The 9,955-nt window shown below is 32.5% G+C and overlaps 1 protein-coding gene across 3 annotated transcripts in view; it reads left to right on the top strand.

Moving 5' to 3' along the window:
• Positions 1-3,572: 3,572 nt before the first annotated feature.
• The window catches only part of sba (six-banded), an 832,225-nt gene continuing 825,842 nt past the window's right edge, over positions 3,573-9,955 (top strand). For 2 of the 3 annotated variants that reach the window (XM_075292683.1, XM_075292684.1), the window contains exon 1: positions 3,573-3,740. The gene's annotated coding sequence lies outside the window, so the exon portion shown is untranslated. The remainder of the gene's footprint in view (positions 3,741-9,955) is intronic. The other variant, XM_075292682.1, reaches the window with a different exon arrangement.

The raw sequence follows: 9,955 nt of genomic DNA, 5'->3' as shown, positions 1-9,955 counted from the left end.
AGATCTAGTCTGGGGATCACGGTTTCTAGAGGGCACATACTAACGTATATCAAATTTCAATCAGATCAGATGAAATTTACTCTTCCCAGGAAATCCAGAGGTCAAATTGGGGGGTCGGTTTATATGGTGGCTATACCTACAGGTGCTACGATATGGACCATTTGGAATAGCAATCGACCTACATCAATAACAACTTTCATGTCGATAGATTGTTTTGAAGTTGGCATGATGGATCGACTCAGAATTTCAAGACCCGGAATATATATTTTTAATTGGGCCTGAGACCAATATTTGGATGAGTTTCAAACGAAATACAAATTTAACATAATGCCCTCATCCTCTGGTGAAGGGTATAAAATATGTAAACATACATTTTATATAAAACTCCATAAAAGAAATACATGGTCCCTGATGACTTAACTCTCTTAGGGTTAAAATGTTGGGCAAAGGGGAGAGCCCACGTCCCCGATATATAATTACGAAGCGATATGGGCCAATTTGTACACGGTTGTTAGAGGGCATATACACATACATGTTAGTACGAGAACAACATATATTGAATTTCAACCAAGTCGGAGGAATATTGCGGCCTCTGGACGATCAAGAAGTCAAATATGGGGGTCGGTTTAAATGAGAGCTACACACAAAAGTGTTCCGATATCGTCCATTTACAATACAGTCCGACCTACATCAATAACAACTATAGTGTGATTTCAACGAACGGACGGACAGACGCACACTGAAGTAAATGTATTTCTAATATATTATTGGAATGTATTTAATTGTTTTTTTCTGCTGGGTTAAAAACTTATTATTAAAGTGAAGGAAACTTTGTCATATTGGGAAAATTTTAACTAAAATATAATAATTTCCATGAATTAGTTCATAGTAGTAGCCCCCATATAAACCGATTCCCAGATTTGACCAAAGGAGTGTCTTGGAGGAATAAATTCATCCGATCCTGTTGAAATTTGGAACGTGGTGTTAGTATATTCACTTATTAAAGTGAAGGAAACTTTGTCATATTGGGAAAATTTTAACTAAAATATAATAATTTCCATGAACTAAAATAGTGCCCTTATTGATTAGCTTTTTTAATGAATTAGTTCATAGTAGTAGATTTTCAGTTAATTTCTGGGACATTTAAATATCTCGTTAAAAATTTAATTAATTTAACGGCAAATATCAAAAATTTGACACCCTTAGCTTTTGCAATTTAAATGGATATACCCCATTATTTAATACAAACGGAATCATTTCCCCTAACTGTTCTCACCTATATAACGTCTACATAACAGTACTTTTCCTTTAGCTCCCTTAAGTTTAACCAATGTCTATTACCACCCAATGGTTGGCAACAGTGGTGTTGCCAGCATTTTACATAGTGTGTGAGAGCAAACAAATGAGAGAGCCTAAATGTTAAATTACGCTACTTGGTGTCAGACTTTCATGTTGGGGCCATGAGTTTTTCAGTATCTCTCGGAGTTTGTTGGTATCGGGTCGTACGTCAGTAAGAAAGCGGACGACGGTAATTTCGATAAAAAAAAAAAAACAACACAAGCAACGATATGCAGCAGCACTCTAATATGTGTGATGTGTAGTGTTGTTATTGTTTTATACTTGTTGTTATTATATTTTATTATCGTCTCACTACTAAAGTGATTTCGAAGTAAGCCAACAAGCCCCAATAAAATGAAAGAAAATAAATACAACGTGGAGATTGAAGAGAAAGGCAAGAATACAAGATAAATCGAAAAGCTAACAAGAAAAAGTATAAAAATAATCAAAAGGAAATATTCGCTGTTTGTTTAAATTAATAAAAAATTTCATCTAAAAAATAGAAGAGAAGCAAATGTATCTGCACAAAAAAAGTGTAAAATAATTTCGTGAGTTTTGTTATATGTGTGTGTTCAACAACCGCTATTGAAATAATTTTAAACGCTGAGCAAGAGTAAACGTTTTTCATTGAAGTGTGAGTGAGCATGGTGTTGGCTCCCCGTAAGGCAGGGGGGTATGTGTTTTTGCTCATGGGCCAAATAAAAGTGTGTGAGAAGTGCGAAAATGAAATTAATTTTCTGTCAAGTGCTGTTTGCTATTGCTGTTGTTGCGTGAGCGAAAACAACCAAGCGAATAATGTATTCAAATACCAATAAAAAACAAAATCATTGTTGAGCATAATCGTTTTTCGTGGTTTTAATTGAATATAAAATTAAATGTAATTCATTCCAAAGGCAAAAAAAAAAAAAATAAAAACCACCCATGTTTTGGGAATTTGATTCACTTCTTATATTGTTTTGTAAATAAAACAAAGTTTTATGAAATTAAATTATTGTTTGATGTTAAAATAGCCATGACAAAGAGAGAGAAAGAGCAAATCTACAAAAAGTTTAATTAACAAATTTTGAGTATAAACAAAATAAAAATTACCATAGTGTCTGTCATTATGCCTAAATTGAGGTCATTCGTCATCACAAACGGCAACGTCATCTTAGAGCAGCACACGATACCGTTAGTAGTAGAGTCCACGGTGAAGCCAACCTCCCCCCCTTGTATGAAACACACATTAGAGGCTTCATTGTTGATACATTAAAAAACAACAATAACAAACGCAACCCCACTATCCTCAAACAAAAACACAACAACAAAAAATTTACAAGTGTTACAGTGTAGCCAAGTATTGGATTAGTGTGTATAAGCATGTATGGTGTGTGTATTTTAATGTAAACGATTACATTGTTTTTGTTTTCATTTTTCACCAAATGCAACCGAATCCATGAGAATGAGAGAATTTAATATAGCAGAGAGAATAATTTTATATCAAGAGAATAAAGAGGCAATATTTGTGGCTTAGTTCTCAACTATAATAACAACATTTTCAAAAAAACAGCTGCTGGCTTTTGAATGGATGACAGCTCCATGAGCTCCATATAACGTATTGTTGTTATTATATCTACGTATGAATAATATATATATATCTACAAACACACATGTCTATCTACAGAGAGCAAAGAGCATACTAAGGTACTTTGCATATTTGCCGCAAGCCGCATACCTGTAGTGTGTGGGTGTTTGGCTGAATGTGTGTTTTGAGAAAAAATATAATTGAGATTGAAAATTAAAATCGATAAATGAATGATAAATACCAATGCCAAATAGAACAGGTGATGAAGGTGAATAATTAAAAATATAAAAAAGAGAATGCTATTTGGATACAACAAAACGCGTTACGTTAGGTGTTGACAAAAATATAGCCGTAGATAACAAATGTCAATAATATCATAAATAAGTAATTTTATAAAAATTTCGATATCCAGATGATTTAAATAAAAATGATTTAAATGTTTTAATACAAAATTATTGAATTATGATATGTGCATTATAAGAAATGAAAATAATAAAGAAATGTTATTGTAATAACCAATATTAATGTGTGTGCAAATAAAATTTGTATATGGCATTAATGTCATCATCCTAATTCTATGTGTCATAAAAAAATATAATAAAAACCTTTAAATAATATTGTCAAAATTATTTTTCAAAAATCTTAAATGTGAATTAAAATATAATACCAAACCAAAAAAAAAAAAATAAATAAATAAATAAATTATTGTTCTTCTTGTATCAATTAAAATGTCATTAAGAATTAAAACAATAGTGTGAATAAAATACTAAGCAGTAAAAAATCATTATAAACAAATCACCCGTTGTAATTCTTCCTACGATAATATTTCTTTTGAAAGGTTTGTCTCTGTTTATCATTTTTTTTTTTTGTTTCATATTTTGCCATATTCTTCTCTTTATTGTATCGTTGAAGAAATTTTTATATTGTATATTTTTATAATTATTGCTCCATTCACCTACTTTCGTACATAGATTGTTTTGTGTGGCCAATGCTGACAACGTAGCGGTTTATTTTAGGTTCTTTAGCATACACATACACAGACAGCATTGTAGCATGGACATAACTCTCCCACATGCAATTATATTAGGAAATTAAAATATAGAATTAAAGAAATGGAAAATATCCGCCATAAGTTTAGTACATATCTGATGGATATATAGCCCCTGCATATTTAGGAAGGCATTTTCGAGGTATCAACTGATCAATTTTTTTTTCTTTGCGGGCAAAATTCTGATAGTCAGTGTTTGTTTATATTCAAATGGGTTTATGCGTTTGCCACCTCCCACTACCAAATACCATACAGTATTTTTTCAAATTATGATTGCATATCTTTCTATTAAATATTGTGTGTTCATCCCATCTAATTATTTTTTTCTTTTCGGGCGATATCAATGCGGCGCACACATTGTTCCTTTCACTCCTTAAGGTGGGTATTAAGTTCGAGTTTAGCCGCTAAAATTGTAATTTTTTCACGATTACTTTTCTTTAATAATCCATTTTAAGGAATAAAAAATTTGTGAAAATTTGCTTTAGGCTATTCCCCATCAAGGTATAATGAAATCTGCAACAAATACGTATAATTTTATGTCTTTTTTTACTGATTTAGTTTTCACTTGAGTGAAAAATGACGATTTTAGCGGCTAAACTCGAACTTAATACCCACCTTTAGGACGGAACTAGGTTAGGTTAGGTGGCAGCCCGATGTATCAGGCTCACTTAGACTATTCAGTCCATTGTGATACCACATTGGTGAACTTCTCTCTTATTACTGAGTGCTGCCCGATTCCATGTTAAGCACAACGACAAGGGACCTCCACCTTATAGCCGAGTCCGAACGGTGGCCACATTGCAGTGAAACCACTTAAGGAAGCTTTGAAACCCTCAGAAATGTCACCAGCATTACTGAGGTGGGATAATCCACCGCTGAAAAAGTTTTTGATGTTCGGTCGTAGCAGGAATCGAACCCACGACCTTGTGTATACAAGGCGGGCATGCTAACTATTGCACCACGGTGGCACACATTGTACAGAACTACACAGAAAAAATTCCCGTAGTTAAACTAACGCCAAATTTAACTTATTTTTCTTGCAAAAAAAAATTATTTGTTTGTAGTTCAATTTTATTATTTTTGCGAAACTTTCCACAGTCTAATGAAATTTTCGTTTTTTAAGTAAGTCTCAAACATTTCATGAACTAAACGCGAGTATAAAGTTCAATGACCGTACACATAAGTTAATTTTTAACTAAAACAAATGACAATTTTCGTACGATTCCCAAAAATAGTAAGAATGAACTACTGTATGGTTAAAATGGTCATGATTTGGCGACAATGATTTTCTTATTTACTTTTAGTTAATTTTTTCTTCAATGAGAGGGACTAATTTCGAGACAGTTAAAGAACAGTTAAAAAGTACAACATGGTACTAAATTTTCCTGGTTTTAACAACACTTCGTGGAAATCTCAAAAAATGGAGTACAAAATAGTTCAATTTCGCGCGAGGTAGTTCATTCTTCCTATAAGACAGTTTACTATTTTTCGGTGTAGATACGGTACAAGACAGTAGCTATATACGCCAATAATTAGCTGACAGCTCTGACAAATAAAAAATAAAATTATTTTGTACAATAAATTTTTAAATGTTAAATGCTTTTTTTGACATGGCAATTTGGCGGCTGACATAGTTGTTGTTTTTTAATACTGAACGTGCTTTAATACTGAACGTGCTTTATACCCTCCACCATAAGGTAGGGGTATACTAACTTTGGCATTCCGTTTGTAATACATGTAAATAATGGTCTCAATCTCATACACTCTGGGTCGTGGTGAAATTCTGATTCGATCTAGCGATCTCCGTCCGGCTGACCGTCTGTAAAATAACGCAATCTTCCGAACGAAATAAGCTATCGACGTGAAACTTGGTTGAAGTTGTAATTGATGTAGGTCGGATACTCCGATTGCAAATAGGCCATACTGGTCAGCTGTTAGGTATAGTCCCCATACCAACCGATACCCAGATTTGTCTTACGGGGCTTCTTGGAAGAGTAAATTTCATCCGATCCGGTTGAAATTGGGTACGTGATGTTACTTTATATGGCCTCTAACAACGATGCAAAAATTGGTCCATATTGGTCTATATTTATTGGTCTATATTTATATATGTGTATACAACACAGAAAAAGTCCATAATTAAACTAACGCAAAATTTAACTTATTTTTTATTGGAAAAAATTATTTGTCCGTAGTTAAATTTTATTAGTTTTTACGAAATTTTCCACAGCCCAATGAAATTTTTCGTTTTTTAAAGTATGTCTCATTTTATTAACTAAACGTGGGTATAAAGTTCAGTGACCGTACACATAAGTATCAACTAAAGAAAAGAAAATGTTCGTACTATTCCTTATGAGAGGGTGTTAGTTCGTGAATTGCAGTTAAAAAGTACACCAGGGCAACGATGCAAAAATTGGTCCATATTGGTCTATATTTATATATGTATACACAGAAAAAAGTCCGTAATTAAACTAACGCTAAATTTAACTTATTTTTTATTGAAGAAAATATTTGTTCGTAGTTAAATTTTATTAGTTTTTACGAAATTTTCCACAGCCCAATGAAATTTTCCTTTTTTATGTATGTCTCATTTTATTAACTAAACGTGGGTATATAGTTCAGTGACCGTACACATAAGTACTATTCCTTATGAGAGGGTGTTAGTTCGAGAATCTCGAAATGAGGAGCACAATTTAGTTCATTTTTCCTATAAAACAGTCTACCTCCTTTTCGATGTAGCCATCATATGCAATGAAAATAAGTTAAAATTATCGTTAATTTAACTACGGACCTTTTTCGGTGTGGGTACATAGAAAAAAATTTCACAAATTTTCTTCAATTAAAGTTTTAATTTACACAGAGAAAAAAAATAACGAAAATTTTTCCAATTAAAGTCTTAATTTAGTTTCAAAAAATATTTAATTAAAAATTGATTCAACAAATTTTTTAATTAAAATAAAAATCAATCACAAAAATTAATAGTATCAAGTAATTTTTTAATTGACTTTATATTAATTTTTTAATTGATGCTAATTTGTGTGATTAATTTCGTGATTTAATCAGAAATATTTTTTTGTGTGCACTGTCTGTCATACATTGCATATAAAATTGTTTACAACACCGGACATATAATAGAATTAAACTAAACAAAAGTTTTGATTTAACTTTTCATTCATTCAATTTACAAAAAAAAAACTTGCCATAACACATATATTCCTGTTTTACGTTTATTTCTAGCTTAAAAAAGTTAGCAACATTGATGTTAGAAGCGCACATTTGTTTTTCCACCCACTTACCCCACTGAATCGTTAACACACAAGTAACAGCAAATACCCATACATTCTTATCAGAACACCGAGAAGAATAATAACAACAAGACCAACAGCTTAAGAGAGATAACTCAAGCAAAGCAACCAGCAAAAAAAAAACGACACAACAAACCGCAATACTAAATGTATCTCAATTTCTCTCTATTTAAATTGTATACTTTCGAATTTTTTTCTAACAGATTCTCTCCGAATTTGAGAGATACATAGCCGGCCTCTCAGTATTTAAGTTAGGAATACCAATGCTAAGATTGCTCTTTTCGTGGAGCATAGGACATTATTACACGACCATTCATTGATTTCTGTAAATGTTTACCTACACAATTTTTACAAATATCTTTGCCAAAAAAAAACATTATGTAATTAATTCCAATTTCAGTAGAAAGATAACTAACTGAAAAGCCCGTTAAATGACTATTAGCCAAAGTGTATAGGCTTGAAAAAACTGGTAGCCACATAAAAAAAACCCTTACCAATTTTGAAATGTGTCAAATGTTTTGTTTTTTTTTCGCTACCGATTGAAATCATTATCCCACATTTTTAACAGTATGTTTTCCTGTGGCTTTGTTTGGTTTACATGACCCCCCTTCACACTCAATGACTCTTACTAAAAAAAAAGCCCCAATAACATGATTTTTTCTTTCTCATATACCCAATAACAGTACTTTAGCTCTCTCGCTCTCTCACACTCTTTACTCTCACGTTGCTTTCACAAACACATGGGGGATTCCTCTACATGACTGTTGTTTACTTTGCTGAGTTACTTTCACATTTCATGTTTTCGTAAAAATGTGATTTGTTAATTATTTGCATTTGATATGGAAAAATAGCAAAACAAAAGTGACATCATTGGTACGTGTGGCAGACAATTTAATGAGGGAGTATTATCTGATATTAATTTGAGGTGAAATATTTTGTATATACATGTGTATCTTATATTGCGAACATTAAAAAAAAGCATTATTAAAATTTGGTTCTATATTTACTGTAAATAGCTTAAAATATGAGTCAATATATAATGATGGATAGTATACTGCGAAACCTCTCAAACATGGATACTCTGAAAAGCAGACGCCCTTCAAAAAGTTCACACAAAAAAAAATTATCAGATTCAATCACAAAATTAATTGATCCAATTAATTTTTTTATTGAAATGTAATGTCAATTGATTTTTTAATTGATTCAATTAAATTTTTAATTGGTGTTGATGGCAAAATTCAATTAATTTTTTAATTAAAAACGAAACTATTTTTAATCGCTATACTATATTTCAATCACTTTCTATAGCTATTTTTAATCCTTTTTATTTTGATTCAAAAATGCATAGTTTAAAAAAAAATGTTTAAATTTTACGAATTTAAAAAAATATATATCCATAATTTTTAACTGTCCTACTCTTCCGAGTTTGATTATGTTAAGAAGTTATTTGTATTAATTAGTTTAGTTATTAATTAGGTAAGTCTACAAATAATTACGAATCGACATGGAAATTGAAATATGGGGGTCGCTTATATGGGAGCTATATAGAATTATGAACTTGATATGGACCAATTTTTATGTGATTGGGGATCGATTTATCTGAGGGCTATATATAACTATAAACCGATATGGACCTAGTTAGGCATGGTTGTTAACGGCCATATACTAGCGCAATGTACCAAATTTCAACTCGGATGAAATTTGCTTCTCCAAGATGCTCCAAAACCAAATATCGGGATCGGTTTATATGGGGGCTATATATGATTATGAACTGATATGACCACTTTTGGCATGGTTGTTAAATATCATATGCTACCACCACGTACCAAATTTCAACCAGGTCGGATGAATTTTTCTTCTCCAAAAGGCACAGGAGGTCAAATCTGGGGATCGGTTTATATGGGCCTATATATAATTATGGACAGATATGAACCAATTCCTGCATGGTTGGTGGATACCATATATTAACATCACGTACCAAATTTCAACCGTATCGGATGAATTTTGCGCTTCCAAGGGGCTCCGGAGTTCAAATCTGGGGATCGGTTTATATGAGGCCTATATATAATTATTGACCGATTTAGACCAATTTTTGCATGGATGTTTGAGGCCATATATTAACACCACGTACCAAATATACACTGAATCAGATGAATTTTGGTCTTCCTAGAGGCTCCGGAGGTCAAATGCTGATCGGTTTATATGGGGGCTATATATAATTGTGGACCGATGTGGACCAATTTTTGCACGGTCATTAGAGATCACATACTAACAGCATATACCAAATTTCAGCCGGATCGGATGAAATTTGCTTCTCTTAGAGGCTCCGAGAGCCAAATCGGGGGATCGGTTTATATGGGGGCTATATATAATTATGGACAGATGTGGACCAATTTTTGCATGGTTGTTAGAGACCATATACTAACATCATGTACCAAATTTCAGCCGGATCGGATGAAATTTGCTTCTCTTAGAGGTTCCGCAAGCCAAATTGGGTGACTAACACCATGTACCAAATTTCAGCCGGATCGGATGAAATTTGCTTCTCTTAGAGCAATCGCAAGCCAAATTTGGGGGTCCTTTTATATGGGGGCTATACGTAAAAGTGGACCGATATGGCCCATTTGCAATACCGTCCGACCTACATCAATAACAACTACTTGTGCCAAGTTTCAAGGCGATAGCTTGTTTCGTTCGGAA

The sequence above is a fragment of the Haematobia irritans genome, chromosome 1, assembly GCF_050003625.1.
Source record: "Haematobia irritans isolate KBUSLIRL chromosome 1, ASM5000362v1, whole genome shotgun sequence".
Lineage (NCBI taxonomy): Eukaryota > Metazoa > Arthropoda > Insecta > Diptera > Muscidae > Haematobia > Haematobia irritans.
The sequence above is the reverse complement of the archived record's forward strand: the minus strand, read 5'-3'. Positions and strand labels throughout refer to the sequence as shown.